Source organism: Pleurodeles waltl, chromosome 8, assembly GCF_031143425.1.
Source record: "Pleurodeles waltl isolate 20211129_DDA chromosome 8, aPleWal1.hap1.20221129, whole genome shotgun sequence".
In the NCBI taxonomy this organism is placed as follows: Eukaryota; Metazoa; Chordata; class Amphibia; order Caudata; family Salamandridae; genus Pleurodeles; species Pleurodeles waltl.
Window position 1 is genome coordinate 802,823,865 of NC_090447.1, and position 15,764 is coordinate 802,839,628.

The window sequence follows — 15,764 nt, forward strand, 5'->3', positions numbered from 1 at the left end:
GCCACTAACCTTTGATGACAAAAACCCACGCTACGAAGGCAGTCTTTGCAACTTGAGGAATTTTTTTGTTGGCAACACACGTATCAAAGCCACAATCATCATTCTTAAGGTACTTTTGCCAAGAAAGTGATATTATTATTTTACAAGCTTCTCTGTGCACGCTAACCGTATGCACACCTAACAACTGAAGTGTACATTTGAAATTAACCATGCGCGGCAACAATGGAGGAGAACATGCCTCCACATGCCAGCACTAGATCAAGAGTAAACACTCACCACTGTAAGCCATGACACTTTTATCTTTCAGTCAGTGTACTGTCAATGCTATAATGGAAGTCCTCCATCTAAAATCTGATGTCAGCACATTACGCTCACATTAGGATGCTTACAATTGACTCGTAGCTGGACACTAAAATGCACAAACACAAGTTGTACAAGCAACACTGATGTTTCTGACATGCTTATTGTATTGCTACCGGAGCAAAAAACCTATAAACAATTGTTTTTAACATTTTGTTTTTAACAGTTGTTATGAAACAAGAGTATTGAAGCAAAATCAAATGTCAGGTGGGTGCTTATCTTGTATTCTGTGATTCCAAGCTGTCTATAACCAAACGGAAGACTTCATTTTCCTTATTATTTTTGAGGAGATACATTAAACTTATTTATTGTACATTCTCAGTAGACATGGCAGCAGGTAATATGGCCCAGCCTCCTGCCTTTTTATATGAAAAAGGAGAACAAACTTTTCAGTGGAAGAGATGGAAATGTTTGTTTAACTCCTACCTTATAGCCATTGGTGGAGAAAAATGTTCTGCTTCAAGGAAACAAGGAGTCCTCCTTCACAACCTGGGAGTGGAAGGAAGGAATATTTACAACAGATTGGAAACAATACCAATAAGTGAAGTCGATAGAGAACCTAGAGATATTTATGAAATGTTGGTAGTCATGTTAGCCAGACATTTTGATCGCAGGGTGAACGTAGTTCTTGAGAGACACACATTTTCTGCCAGAACACAAGGAAAGACTGAGAGTGTAGGAACTTTTATTGCAGCTTTGCATACCTTGGCATGTACATGTGACTTTGGGGACATCACTGATTAACTGATCAGGGATCAGTTGGCGTGATGCACCAATAATAAACGGGTACAAGAGAAATTATTAGCAAAAAATCCTGACTTAAGGGAAGCTATTGCAACAGTAGAAGGAATACAGAGCGCAAGTAGCTGGATAAAAGAGATGTGTGACAGCAATTCCCAAGAAAGTAGAGCGTTATTAAGAAGTATAAATGATCCTGAAGTAAAATCCAAAGTTAATTCTGAAAACAAAAGATCCTCATCCGGGAAAGACAAGGAAGGGAAGGATGGCAAGATGAAATGTTACATTTGTGGCAATCCTGTGCATTCTGCAGATAGTTTAATCTGGTATGAAAGGAATTCTACATGTAGAAAATGTGAAAAGAAGGGCCATTACGCAAGAGTGTGCAAGGGGGACAAGGTGATGATCTCAAATATGATTGTGAATGCAATGTAAGATAGAATGAACAAATTTATTTTTAGTATCAAACCAACATTCATCGGGCAGATCCAGTAGTAGAAGCAGTTGAGGTAGGGCCTATTCAAACACCTGAGTGCGGTGTCAGGTTTGATGATAAGTACCTCAAGGCTTTAGCAGATTTGGGTTCACCATACAGAATGGTAGGTGACAAGAAATGGGAAATGGTATTTGGAGAAGAAGGTACTCCTTTGACGGCACCGGACATCAATCCAGTTAGTTACGGTGGCACCAAGATTGATGTACTTGGTTATAAGATCATGAGAATTAAATTTTAATGTAAGGAGCCAAGCAAGGTGATAACTTGCTAGGTTAGCGTTATTAACGTTATATGGGCATTATGTTAAATCCCAATTATCACTGTCAAGTGATGGTGGTAAGCAATGAAGATGGCCACCAAGATATTTTTAAGGAATTCCCCATGATTTTCAGTAACACCTTAGGATGTTTAAAATATTTTGAACATAAGATTGTCCTCAAGAATAATGCTGTTGCATGTGTCCACAAAGTAAGAAAAGTGGCTAATCTTATGTTGGAACCATTAAAGACAGAAATACATAGGTTGCTTGATTTGGGAGTCATAGAGGAGATTGAATCCTGAGAATGGTTGGTACCAGTGGTTCTGGCACCCAAGGAAGTAGGAAGAAGTATTTGCATATGTGTGGACCTCAGAGATCTGACAGGCACATATATGCGGATTGCCAACCCCTGCCAAACATATCGGAGGCACTAGCAGGACTTGGCAGGGCATAATTGTTCAGTGTATTGGATTTTTCTTTGGCATACCACCAAGAAGTACTGCACCCAAAATCGAGACATTTGACATCATCTGTCACACCAATTAGGGCGTACTGTTTCCTAAGGTTGCCATTTGGACTGGCCTCAGCAGCTGCTTGTTTCCAAAGGATGATGAAAAACGTGCTGCATGGTATTTCTAATGTACTTTATTTCCAGGATGACATCCTTGTTCATAGGAAAATCCCGGAAAACCATGATGAAGTTCTGAAAAAGGTGCTAGGCAAGTCAGGTACGTCAGGACTCACTGTAAAAAAGGAAACGTGTAAATTTAGAGTCACTGCTGTTACCTACTTAGGACACACTATTTCAGGGGAGGGTATTAAGCCTAGACTTGAACTGGTGGATTCTATTGTTAAAGCACCCGAATCTAAAGGCAAAGATCAGGTCAGAACCTTTTTGGGTCTGGCAAGTACTACTCTAAGTTCTCTAGTGTGATTCAACCTTTGAGAACATTGTTGAAGAAAGGAACGGAGTTTGTATGGACAACCCAGTGTGCATTAGCTTTTACCTCCATTAAGTATTAAGTCTTAGCAACATGCCTACCCTTGTTAATTTTAACATGTTCTCCAAGACTATACCTTCCAGTGATGCTAGCATAAATGGTTTGGGTGCAGATCTGTCACTAGAGGTGGATGGGGAGGAAAACATTATTGCTTTTGCCTCTCAATCTCTCAAGGGAGCAGAACAGAATTATTCTGTTATGGAGAGGGAGGTTTTGGCATATACTAGGACCATCAAACATTTCAAATTCTACTTATAGGGTCTGCCATTTGTAGAAAAATCAGATCACAGACCTCTGGTTCAAATATTCTCTTCAAAGAAGAATGATGAATTAACCCCGAGAATTAAAAAGTGGGTGGAGGGGGTGACAGACTTTAACTTTCATGTGAAATATTTACCAGGCACAAAGAATTGTGTAGCAGATTATTTGTCACATTCACCCATCAATGTGGAGGAGGAAGAGAAACATGAATGTTGTATGATTGGCTGGGTGAGAGAAGAGGCCATCACTGAGGAAGAGTGGAAATTGGCAAAGGACCAAGATACAAGTAGGCAAGCTATAATAGAGTTTATAGTAAAGGGGTATCCAGAATACAAGAGGCTCACTGATTTACTTAAAAGATATTGCTTTTTAATATATTGCTTGGATGATGAAATATTAAGGGGATTGAAAGTCATTCCTCCACACAAGGGCCACTTGGGCAGGAATTTAACTAAACACAGACTCAGAGAAATGTACTGGTGGCCTAGGTTAGACTGTGAAGTAGAAGTCACTATTAAAGATTGTGTCCAATATGCACAAAGGGACAAGAGTAAAGCAATGACTAGAGCTTCACTTTCACCTGTTGAAGTACCTGAAAAGCCTTAGAAGAAATTGAGATTGGATTTTATGGGTCCATTCCAACTATTACCTGCCAAAGAACGGTATCTGATGTCGCAGGTTGATTTTACTTCCAAGTAGGTGGTGGCAAAGTGTGTGGCAACCTTAGACACCAGAGCAGTAATAGAGTTTCCTAAACAGGAGTGCACACAAGAAGGTATACCGAAGCATTTGTGGGCATATTTATACTCTGTTTGTGTCATTTTTTTAACTCAAATCCGGCACAAAACTTAACTCCATATTTATATTTTGACGCTAGACCTGTCTAGCATCAAAATATTGGCGTTAACATCATTTTTTTACCGTAAAACCCTACCTTGAGTCAATGAGATGCAAGGTAGGCGTCCCTGGGCAAAAAATGACTATAAGGCCTTAGCGCCTTATTTATCCTCCTGTGCAAAAATCATGCATGGAAGGAGGAGGGTCTTAAATAATGGTGTTAAGCTTGCTTAGTGCCATTATTTAACGCCTGGGTCAGGGCAGGCGTTAGGGGACCTCTGGGCTCATTTCCATGGTCAGAGACCATGGAAGCAGCCCACAAGTGCCCTTCCCTGCCACCATGGACACCCCCACCCACCCCTACCCACACCTGGAGGACACCAAAGGATGGGGGGACCCATCCCAGGTTAGTCCAGGTAAGAATTTTTAATTTTTTTTTAAGTGCCATAGGGGGGCCTAACATGGGCCCCCGCTACATGGCACTGTGCCCAATGGCCATGCCCAGGAGACAAAAGTCCCCTGGGCATGGCCATTCGGCAGGGGGGCATCACTCCTGTCTTTTTAAGACAAGAGTTATGTCCATGGGGGTTGTGCGTCAAAAAATGACGCTAGTCAATTTAGCATAATTGTTCTGACTCTAACCTGACTAGTGCCATTCTTCAACGCACAACCACCTGTTTCCCCTACGCCTCCCCCACCCAGGTAGCGTCATTTATTTATACACTAACTGGGCCTTACCGCCGGCTAGCGTAGTTCCTTAAACATGACACCCGGCTGACGTCCAGGAATGGCGCTAGCCGGCAGTAGATCTTTTGACGCAAACATGCGCTAACGCAGGTTTGCATCAAAAAGCATAAATCAGGGTCTAAGTGACTGACAATGGGGTGCTACTTATCTCTCAGGAAATGCAGGATTGTGCATTTGAAAACAGCATTGTATTTACCCCAAACTAATGGTCTCTCTGAGTGCATGTGTAGAACGGTGAAGTCCTGTGTTCAAAGAGCTGTTGAAACCAAAACTTCATTGAATTAAATAATCCGAGAAATTAGGTGGGCACATCGTAATACTCCCAATGCAGTCACCAAAGAGTCCCCACTTTCGTGGCTAAGGGTCAGGGCGGGATGTGCAAAAATGAATCTTTCTTGGATGGATGAGGTGTACAGACAGGACTTCCAAGGGAACACATGAGAAAGGGCCCTGATTTGAGGAAAGCCTATCTGTGAAAATATAAAACAAGACATGACATCAAGAATGGTTTATCCAAGACCACATAGGCTACTGGTGACAAAATTTTGAGAAAGAAACCTTGGTTTGGAAAGAAAGGGAGATCTACATTCATAGGTCCCTTTAAGATAAGGAGTGTAAGGAAGAATGAAGTGTTTTTTGACAATTATGAATTGTGGAGCATGTCCCACATTGTGAAGTGGTGGGAACCATCCACTGATGTGGGCTGTTGCAACCACATTATTCCTGGCCAAGAAATCAGAAGGCTGTTGTGCCAAACGTAGAGACAGAGAAACCAGAGCCTGGTGTAAACTGGGGTGGCTCAAGGATTATTTATCTTAATGTTATTTTTAAAAGGGAATTTGTTATTGTTATATTTGTCAGAATATTCTTGATAACATTGCATTAGTGAAAAACATGCTAGTTCTTTTACCATTGGTAGTTTGCTTATTGTTGTATTTTGTATATCTTTTTTTTTCCTTTTATTTTTTCCTCCTTTTCTCTAATGTCCAAAAGTTTGTTGTGGGGAAAGAGATGTGTTATGGGTTTCTTAGCTTGTGTTAGTAGTGATGGAATTTATGTATGGAATGTGGGGTATTGATGTCATTGGTACGGGGAGAGGGGATAAATGTTGACGTAAGGGGCCAGAAGAGACTGCCAACATCGGTTGGTGACATGACAAATAAAAACACCCTTTCCGACACCATACGTGTTGTGTGTACTTGCAACATGTGTTTTGGGCACAACTTTCTGGTCAAAGGTACCCTGATTTTTTTTTAACAAATCTAATTTCATAACTAGGAATGTCTGAAACCTCACATGTATATTTCACATCTTTCATTTCTCAGGTAAATGGGATCTGCCACTGGGAGATTAAATAGTCTTATATTTTTAATGACCAAAAGTTTTATAACACAGGGTATACTGTCATTTCTACCATAAATTACCCAGGCAAGGCCAGCACATAGGTAGACAAAGCAGCAAAAGCAAAACTGACATTTTTGTTCGCTAAATATATTTAGAAAGTAGCATAAGGCATGTAGATGCTATAGGGCTACAAACTCATAGCATAACTAAAAGATGTTGTTAGACCTGACAGCCTTAGGGTGGTCATCCCCCAACTTTTTGCCTGCCTCCCTCCATTTTTCTGACCCTGCTTTTTTCTGGTTGTAGGACTCTGCGCACTTTACCACTGCTGTCCAGTGCTAAAGTGCATATGTACTCTCCCCTAAACATGGTAACATCGGTTCCTACCCAGTCAGCATATTTAATTTACCTGTAAGTCCCTAGTAAAGTGCATTACATTTGCCCAGGGCCTGTAAATTAAATGCTACTAGTGGGCCTGCAGCACTGATTGTGCCACCCACATAAGTAGCCCCTTAACCCTGTTGGTATTTAAAATTACTTGTCTAGCATTAAACTCCCCTTTTTCAACATATAAGTCACCCTACCGTAGGTTATAGGTAACCCATAAGGCGGGGTTCTATGTAGGTAAAAGACAGGACATGTACTTATGTGTTTTACATGTCCCGGTAGTGAAAAACTTATAAATTTGTTTTCCACTACTGTGAGGCCTGCTCCTCCCATAGACTCATAGACTAGCATTAGACCTACCGTCATACACTTTTGAGTGGTAGATTCTGATCTGGAAGGAGTGGCCCTGTTATGTTTGTATTGCCAGAATGGTAATAGAAAATCCTGCTTACTGGTGAAGTTGGATTTAATATTACTACGTTAGAACTGCCACTTTTAGAAAGTGGGCTTTTCTCTGCACTTACTACCATCTGTGCCTTACAGCCTGTCTCCAATCCACGTCTGGTCTGTGCTGGTTGACAGCTCCCCTCGTGCATGCCACCCAGACAACCATAAGCACAGGACACTCAGTCACATCTGCATTCATCGGCATACTAAATGGGTCTTCCTGGGCAGAAGGGTGGAGGGGCTCATACTGACATTTCAAAGGCCAGAGGCCCGCCCCCACACAAAGGACTAATAACCCCCTACAGGGACCCTGGTAGACAGGACTGGACTGAAAGAGGAACTTGTGTTCCCCCCACTTCAAAGGCATTTCGGGGTATATAAACTGGGTCTCCGACCCCACCAAATCAGACACTTCTGGACCTACACCTGCACTCTGTCAGAGGAACTGCCTTGCTGCCCAAAGGACTCATCTGCATTGCTTTGCTGGGAAGGACTGCTGCCCTGCATGTTGCCCTTCTGGCTTCTGACTTTGCTGGAAGGACTCTGCCTTTTTCCTGAAGTGCTCTTCAAGGGCTTGGATTGAGCTTGCCTCCTGTTTCTGAAGTCTCAGGGCCAACAAAGACTTCACCTCTTCAAGAAACTCCTTTTTTGTTGAAAATTGACGCACCGCCTCCAGAAATTGAAACAAAGCCTGCATCGTGGCTGAGAAATGCCACACAGCTGACTGGAACAACACATAACCGACTTCCCGATTGGAAATTCAATGCAGCGCCTGCCTTGCAATGAAAACTTTGACGGTCAGCCTACTGGTTCGACACAGCATCTGCTTCTTCTTCCAGTGCATCAATGATTTTCAACCGATCATCCTTGGGCATCATAATATCCCCGCATCGCAATGAGGAACCAAGACTGGACACCGAAATACGACGCAAACCCTTGCAGCTTGGAAAGTAACAACACATTGGCTGTCCCTGGTACTGTGTGTAACAAAGAAACAACTATTTATTTCTAAGGATTAAGACTCTTTTGAACTTTTTAAAAGTGATATTTCAACTTGTGCTTATTGGATCTTTGTCGCATTTACCTTAGTTTATTCAGAAAAATATTATCTATTTTTCTAACCCTGTTTGGTGTATTTACGTGGTGTTTTCACTGTGTTACTGTATGATTTATTGCACCAATTCTTTACCATTACCTTCTAACTTAAGCCTGACTGCTCAGTGCCAAGCTGCCAGAGGGTGGGCATAGGATAATTTGGATTGTGTTGTGACTTACCCTTACTAGGATTGTGGTCCATACTTGGACAAGGGTGTATCCCTTTGCCATCTAGATATTTCATTTCTAACAGATGTACTTTTGTTTAAAAAACACTTTTGTATGATTGTTAAGCCTGCTTATTCGCTGGTCACACTCATTTTCACAGTGTGGGAAAGAAAGGGCATTTCATCCCCACTTCACAAAGATTTTGACCAACTTAGCACAAGGTGTATATAGGTAAAGAAAAACAGCTTCTGGTTCACAACAGATTTCAAATTTGAATTTGCACTTATGGTGGCAGAAACCCCTTCAGTCTGGTAAGAGTTTCCACCATTTTAAGTTTAAGGGTAGAAAAGGGAAAGGGTGTCTTTGGAAGTAGGCATGCAAAAATGACTGAAAACCCACAGACTGTGTTTTTGTGTATTCAAATACTTTACAAGTAATTCCACCCTGGAAACACAACCCTAAACTGTGTTTGCAATGCAGGAAATGGGTGACAAGACCATATGCTTGATTGGTGTGCATAAGATGTAGTTTATCCATAGAAACATGTTTCCTTTTCAAAAAACAAAATGAGTCACGTGTAAACTTCAGCCTGGTAAATTTAAGCAATGTGTTTTATTTAGTGGAAATGCTTGCTGGGTGCATTTTGGGAAGCAGGAACACTTATTAGAAAGTACATTTGATGAAGATTCAAAAGAGTGCTCTAAAGATTCTTTGCAAGGCCTCATGAGTTGAAATCTATCTTTAACATATGAGAAAATGTACAATAATACATTTGCGACATATGCCAGCAGAAATCGTGAATCAGGAAGCAACATGGATACCCACGGAACATGAACATAGATCATCAAAGAGTTATTTGCTGACCAGGTGGAAAATCCATACAGCTAGTTACAAATGGTTTCAAACACAATACTCTTACTGTAATAAACGGATTAGACGCCTGCTGATCTGTTTCCACCTAAATTACAGCAAGTTCTAGTTCCATTCTCAAGCTGGTTATTGGTGGCGATAGGTTTCAGTTTGCTGTTTTAATATTAAGCAGTTTAACACCACCTTTGTTTTTCTCACCAAATATATATAGTCCATTTTCCAAAATTCATAGGCTGCAAATGGGTCTATTAATATGGGATATTGACGATAACCGTATTTGTTTTTGCACCTTGGTTAGTTTGAAGTGTTAGCTGAGGTTTCGCCCTGTTTAAGTAGTGCAAATGTTGAAGAGTAAAGCACGCGAAGGACGTAAAACTATCAAAGATGATCATAACAAAGGCAGCGTGATCACCGTGCTGCCCGTAATGACCTTGTCTGGGCAAAATGAATGCATGCGGCGCATATTCTGCAAGAACGCGAGACGGGTTCTATATTGCTGTATTCACAATGGAAATGCTGTGTGTTTATTACATTAATAGCAAGCATAACACAGTTCTTCCTCTATCAGCCTTATCGAACGACTTAGGCATTAAATACGACCATAGAAAGAAGTAAGTGTTGCAAACATCAGTTACATTTGCTGTCCTTTACATTCTGGGGACGCGAATTGGGAGGTCCGTAAAAGCAGCTCACACCGGCTCGGTGGGGTCACGCGCACGGCGGTATGGGCCCGGCCCATGTGGTTATTTAAAGTCCGTCTGTGCCGCCGGTCGGGCTGCAGCGCTGCAGACTCGCACTCATGGCGGCGTTTCACAGACGCGGACGGCAGGTGGCTCTCTCGAGTTTCCATCGAGGAGCCCATAAGGTGCACAAACAGCGCCTCTCAAAAGCACAGTGCGCGCGGTCCCGAGAGGGAGGGGCGCAGCGTGTGCTCACGCGGGAAGGGGTGCGAATGGGAGTGGACACGTGGACACGTGCACAATGTAAATACGAGCACAGCGAACGGTAGCGTACGGGTATGACGTCGCTGAGCTGGGATAAGGGTCCCACTTTTCTATACAGCGTCTTAACGCAGCAAGCAGTGGGCGCTAATAACATAAAGTATTACAGCAAGTGATGTTATCAGTAAACTTATGATGACTATTATCGTTGTTCTTATTTACATGTGTTGTTTATTCGCGTTTCCCACGTTCATGTTTCTGTATTTCGGTATTATCTTGTGTTTCCATGCCTGGGATGTCTTCCTTACAGTCCAGTGTAAAACGTCCCAGTAATCAGCGTGAAGCAACATCATACACATATATTAATAAATATAGACCAGTTAATTATCATTATTGCTAGCAGAGAGAGTGCTACTGGTAGCCGCATTGTTAATGGCATCAGTCGTAATACTTGTATAGAAGTGATAGTAGTATTTGTATTGATAGTAACAGGGATAGTAATGGCAAGCAGACACAAGAAAGCTAGTACCAATTGTAGCAGCAAAAGTGGCTGTGATATTTGCAGTAGTTGAAGTGGATCTAGTGATAATGGAACATTGACATTAGTAGTAGTAACAATAGTATTAATATTATTGGTAGTAGTAGTACCATTAATAGTGGTAGTGCTAGGAATGCCAACAGTACCAACATACATAAGTAGCTGTAGAGGAAGCAGAAATTCCAACAATAGCAGCCACATAGACTGTGCCAATACTACTGTTAATGGCTGCGGTAATAGTAATTTTGGTCAAAGTAATAGTAGTGATAATGTGAGTTGCAATAGAATTAGTAGTGGAGCCGGTGCTACTGATTACAGAGGAATTGGTAGCAGCAACAATGTTTGTAACAGTAGCAGTAGACGTCATGGGAGTTGTGTCTCTAGAAGCAGTATGGGTAGCTGTGGCTCTACTAGTAGTAAATGTAGTGTGTTTGGGAGTAATCATAGCATTGCTGGCAGTAACTGTAGTAGTACGAATAGGGGTAAAACTAAGAGGTGTAAAGTGTGAGTAGTTGAAGACATAATTGCTTTAGTAGCAGTAGGCCTTGCAGTAATAGTGTTGGTACGAGGGTTAATACTACTGTAATTAGGGGTTACATTAGAGGACCCATAAGGGCGCAGTTTCCATTGGTGCTGCAGATGCAGTCCCACCAGATCCCAAAGGCCTGTGGTGGCCGCTGAATCCCAATTATTGCTGTATTTTACATTCAAACAGCTGTCAGGGGCATATTTCCTTCTTTGTGCTAGGGTCCAGGATGCACTGGTTACTCCACTTAACCCCCACCCCGGGCTGCACAAGGCCTTGTTAGAGAAGTATCTTGGATGTGGCACTTTTAGTTTGCATTATTATGGTTTACAAAACGCCTATGCGTACAAAAGCTGCGTACGTCGCCTCTACTCGCTATAAGCTCTCATTACAGCTTTTATTATGGTGAGACACACCCTAGCCACATATGTGTCAAGGTCGCACGTTTCAGGGCACAGTTTCACTTAGTTCCTGTCTCAAATCCCCCTCTGAAGGGGATGGAGTATAAAAGTTGCGGATATTCACATGCACATTAGTTTAGGGTGAACAGGTGTCCCGAATTTGCCTGGACTGTCCCGGTTTTTCACTAGCTCTCCCAGCGGTTTTAGGCCCGCTTTTTGGGGAAAGTCAACTGAAAAAAGAGGGAGGCATGTTTTTGTGTGTTCCTAAGCACTGTTAGTTAGCAGCTTTTATAAGAAAGCAATTTAATTAGATGTATCTTATGGGTTTAAAACATTGAATTTTTTTTTCGTGTTGCGTCCTGTATGATTCCAGGTTGATGAGGTCTATGGTTCTATGCCACTCGGTTGACATAAGATTGCAGTCCTTCTTTTATTTTTGTTAAATGTCCCGGTTTTGCGATTCAAAATCTGGCCACCCTACAGTAGTTGCCCACGTTGTTAACCTCGTACTCTCTTGCGAGCGTGGCTGTGCGGCCATCGCGCTGGCTGCTGTCCGTGGTGCTGCAGCCTGAGGTCTTGTGGGCGACGCCTCACCCCTCCCGTTGTTCTTCGAGCGGTGATCTGTCCGTGGTGCTGAAGTTTGATTAGTTCGCGTCTCCGGAGTGCTTGCCTGGGAGGGAGCATGGGCTCTGCCCCGCACACGCAGCGCACAGCCCTACCCACACTCCTCGGTACACGTGGAGACAGCGTGAAACCTCTATGGATCCTGTCAAAAGCTCGCTCGCTTCAAGCGTACCGCACAGCAGTGTGGGACCACCCCGCACATCTACCGCTCGTACAGAACAGCAGGAGTAAAACAGCTGCACTGATAACCAGCGCCGAAGGCGTGTGTGGGGGAGTTACCAGAGTGAGAGAAATCACAGATTTTAATGTGAGAACGTGCTGACTGCTCTGCACAAGGGTGGGTGCTTGCCATGGAAACCAGCGTAGACGCCCCTCCGCTGCAAAAACTTTCTTCGTGAACTTCTCAGGTGCCACCAACTGCCAGCTTTGGAACTGAGGAGCCAGGTTCAAATCCCGGCGTCGACTCCACATCCAGTTACTCTTGGCAAATAACTTGAGCTCCCTTTGCCTGCAAAATGTGAAACGCACTCTGATTCGCTTGTAAAGCGCTTTTAAACTTCCGGGCCTAGTGGGTGCTATATAAAACTGCCAGAAAATATCACTGTCCATTAGGTGTCCCAATAAAGTAATAGGAGCGTGCACAATGCATAGACTGTCCTCGGCGCACCTGATCACGGCGCGAATTGTGCTAGTAATACCATCTTGTGAATTTAGTTAAAAAGTCGTATTTGTCTCCACTCTCTGCATGTGTGTGCCATGTGTGTAAAGTCTCTGGGTATGTGCCTTGTGTGTACACACCGCGTGTAAACTCGATACGTGTTCTTCATCTGAGCACCCGAGACAGCAGCAGGTGCGAGAGTCTGGGTGTGAGGGAGATGTGTGTGTTATATTCTGATACATGGCTGTGCACGTGAGATAGAGGTGCGCGTATGTTTCGGAGCAAGTTTTTGTGCATGTGTGTGTACGTGCGCGCGCGCGCCGAGTGAAGCCACGCCGAGGTCTGTTCTTTCTCTATAAGCATGCGGCGGCTCCCGTGCGTCCAGTGCCACTAACAGGAGCGACGCTCTGGCTAGATGCCTGAATCCCGTGGACGGCGCCGCCTCCCACAATCTGGACTCGGTACTTGTTGGCAGCCTTCTGGCTCCAGTTCCTGGAAAGAGGAATGAAGCTCGGGTGCTCAGAGAGCCGCTCCTCAACCCTCGTAATGAGAAGAGAGGTTTTGCCTGTATCCCACAAGTGTGCAAATTGCTGGTGTGCATCTGCCATAAGCCCTCTTCACAGTTAGTGTGCGCTCTCACAACGACATACGTGTGTGTATTCAGTCTGCGGAGTGCGTGTTGGCAGTACATTTTATATTGTGCTCGTTGTGTTTTCAGTACTCCCCTCACACTCCTGTTTTTAAATATTGCTTATGCACTAGATAATATGGCAAAGATCTCGCTTCCTCCGTTTAAAGAATTTTGTTTCGATATATTCTGGGAGTGTGTGTGAGTGTGTCTGCTTGCTTCTGCTTTGTGAGTGAGTCTGTGCGTGTGCGTCTCTATGCGTGATCTAGTAAATATATTTGGCTGCATATGTCAGTGTGAGTGTAATTGTGTGAGCGCATATGTTTGTCCGAGTCGGTATGCGTGCTGTAGGGGCTCGCGATTTATGAATAAAGCACCGAACCTCTTTTCTGGCTGCCCCTCCTCATGCGCTCGGGGGCAGTGGGTTGATTACCTTTACCCTCCCCGTGACGTCCCTGCTGATTTTGAAGCTGTTTTTCCCGAGGTCGTCCTGCCCCTTAATTCGTCTAAGAGGAGCGCTCCTGGTTGCCTTTGGCGCCCCTCACCCTCCAACCCCCAATAGCAGGCGTTGTCGGGATAATAGTTGCACGAGCGTCAGATGTGCTGAAGCAGGTCACCTCACCGGTCACGAGGTGCGAGTGTCAAACGATCGTCTGGACCCTGATGTAAAGAAGGATCACCCTTAATACGAGTAGTAAAGGACAGTTATGACAGATGTATCGAGCACCTCTCTCCCTTTGCCCGGTGCCCCTGCACCTGCTGCACCAGTTGTAGCCGAATGCCTGCCCATCTCACTCTCGGTGCAGCAGTCGATAGTTGGATGTATGTTACATAGGTTATTTGCCCTGTGTATGGCAGCTGTCCGGATTGTGCTGAATCAGGGGGGGTTGCCTATTCCCAGTTTCTCCAGAGGCTGTGCCTTGGAGGAGATACCATCTACCGGCAGGCTGTTCCACAGCCCCTCCCTTCACACATACAAACCTTCCTTGTCTGGTGCAGGGGGTTGGGATTTTTTAGCAGGGGGAGCACGATGTGGGATTCCTGCGAGTACACGAGCTCTCTGCACCCCGCCCACACAGAACTGTGAAGTGTTATCTCTCAGACGTATGAGATGTTTGGGGCGACACCACTCCCTCCCCTGATGGAGGCCCGAGAAGAGGTGCTTTGAATACACAATTCTCCTCCCCAGGCACTAATTTCAGGTGTGCTGTCCGTCGGCAGCTGCCCTTCCCTGGTAGCCTTTGGCGGTCGCCCTTCTCTCCCGTCAGGAGGGCTGGAGAGCACGATGAGCTCTCCTGCTCTGGCTTGAGTGCTGTGTCTCGAAGTTATATATTCCTATCATCGCGACCCTCTATGCTCCCTGCGCAAGCGCGAGGTGGTGATCCTAGGACTGCACCTTCATCCCCCGTTGAAATATTGCTAATAGGAGCAGGGTGCCTCAGCACTGCTGACAGAAGCGTGCACTGAGCTGTGTTTGGGGGCGAGGGGCGGTGGCACTTCCCAGCTGATAACTGTGGAGTTGTCCTCCGCGCGTCTACTTCCTCCCCGGGCAGTGATATACATTTAAGAGTATAAGTCAAGGGCACGGGAAATCTCCAAACTGTCTGCCTCCTAATTCCCTGACAAACGTTGTTTGACTTGAGGTGACTGGAAGCACGCCGCCGCCTGTCAACAGTGTGAGCTAAGAAGCCTGAAAGTGCGCCTACTCCCGAGAAGCGTGTCAGACGAGGTGTCTAAGCAGGTGCCCTCCATGAGAGACGTTTACCGCAGGTGTCTGGGGGTGGGGAACACGCCCTCGGCAACAAGTGTCAAGAAGCGTTTCGTGGCCTGTTCCCGCCTCTTTTCTTGACAGGGGTATGAGCTGGGGTGTTACCGGGTACACTTCACTACACTTTGTACATCTCTCCCTCTGAGGAGAGTGAGTCAAGAGGCTGTGTGCGTATCTCTCCCTCTGAGGGGAGTGAGTTGAAGTGGCTGTCTCCATCTCTCTCTCTGACGGGAGAGTGAGTTGAAGTGGCTGTGCACATCTCTCCCTCTGAGGGGACAGTGAGTTGAAGTGGCTGTGCACATCTCTCCCTCTGAGGGGAGAGTGAGTTGAAGTGGCTGTGCACATCTCTCCCTCTGACGGGAGAGTGAGTTGAAGTGGCTGTGTGCACATCTCTCCCTCTGATGGGAGTGAGTTGAAGTGGTTCGGTGCACATCTCTCCCTCTGCCGGGAGAGTGAGTTGAAGTGGCTGTCTCTATCTCTCTCTCTGACAGGAGAGTGAGTTGAAGTGGCTGTGCACATCTCTCCCTCTGAGGGGAGTGAGTTGAAGTGTCTGTGCACATCTCTCCCTCTGAGGGGAGTGAGTTGAAGTGGCTGTATGCACATCTCTCCCTCTGAGGGGAGTGAGTTGAAGTGGCTGTGCACATCTCTCCCTCTGAGGGGAGTGAGTTGA

The 15,764-nt window shown here is 44.8% G+C and overlaps 1 protein-coding gene across 1 annotated transcript in view; it reads left to right on the plus strand.

Moving 5' to 3' along the window:
* The window catches only part of FGF14 (fibroblast growth factor 14), a 1,239,298-nt gene that overhangs the window by 781,192 nt on the left and 442,342 nt on the right, over positions 1-15,764 (plus strand). The gene's annotated exons all lie outside the window — the stretch shown is intronic.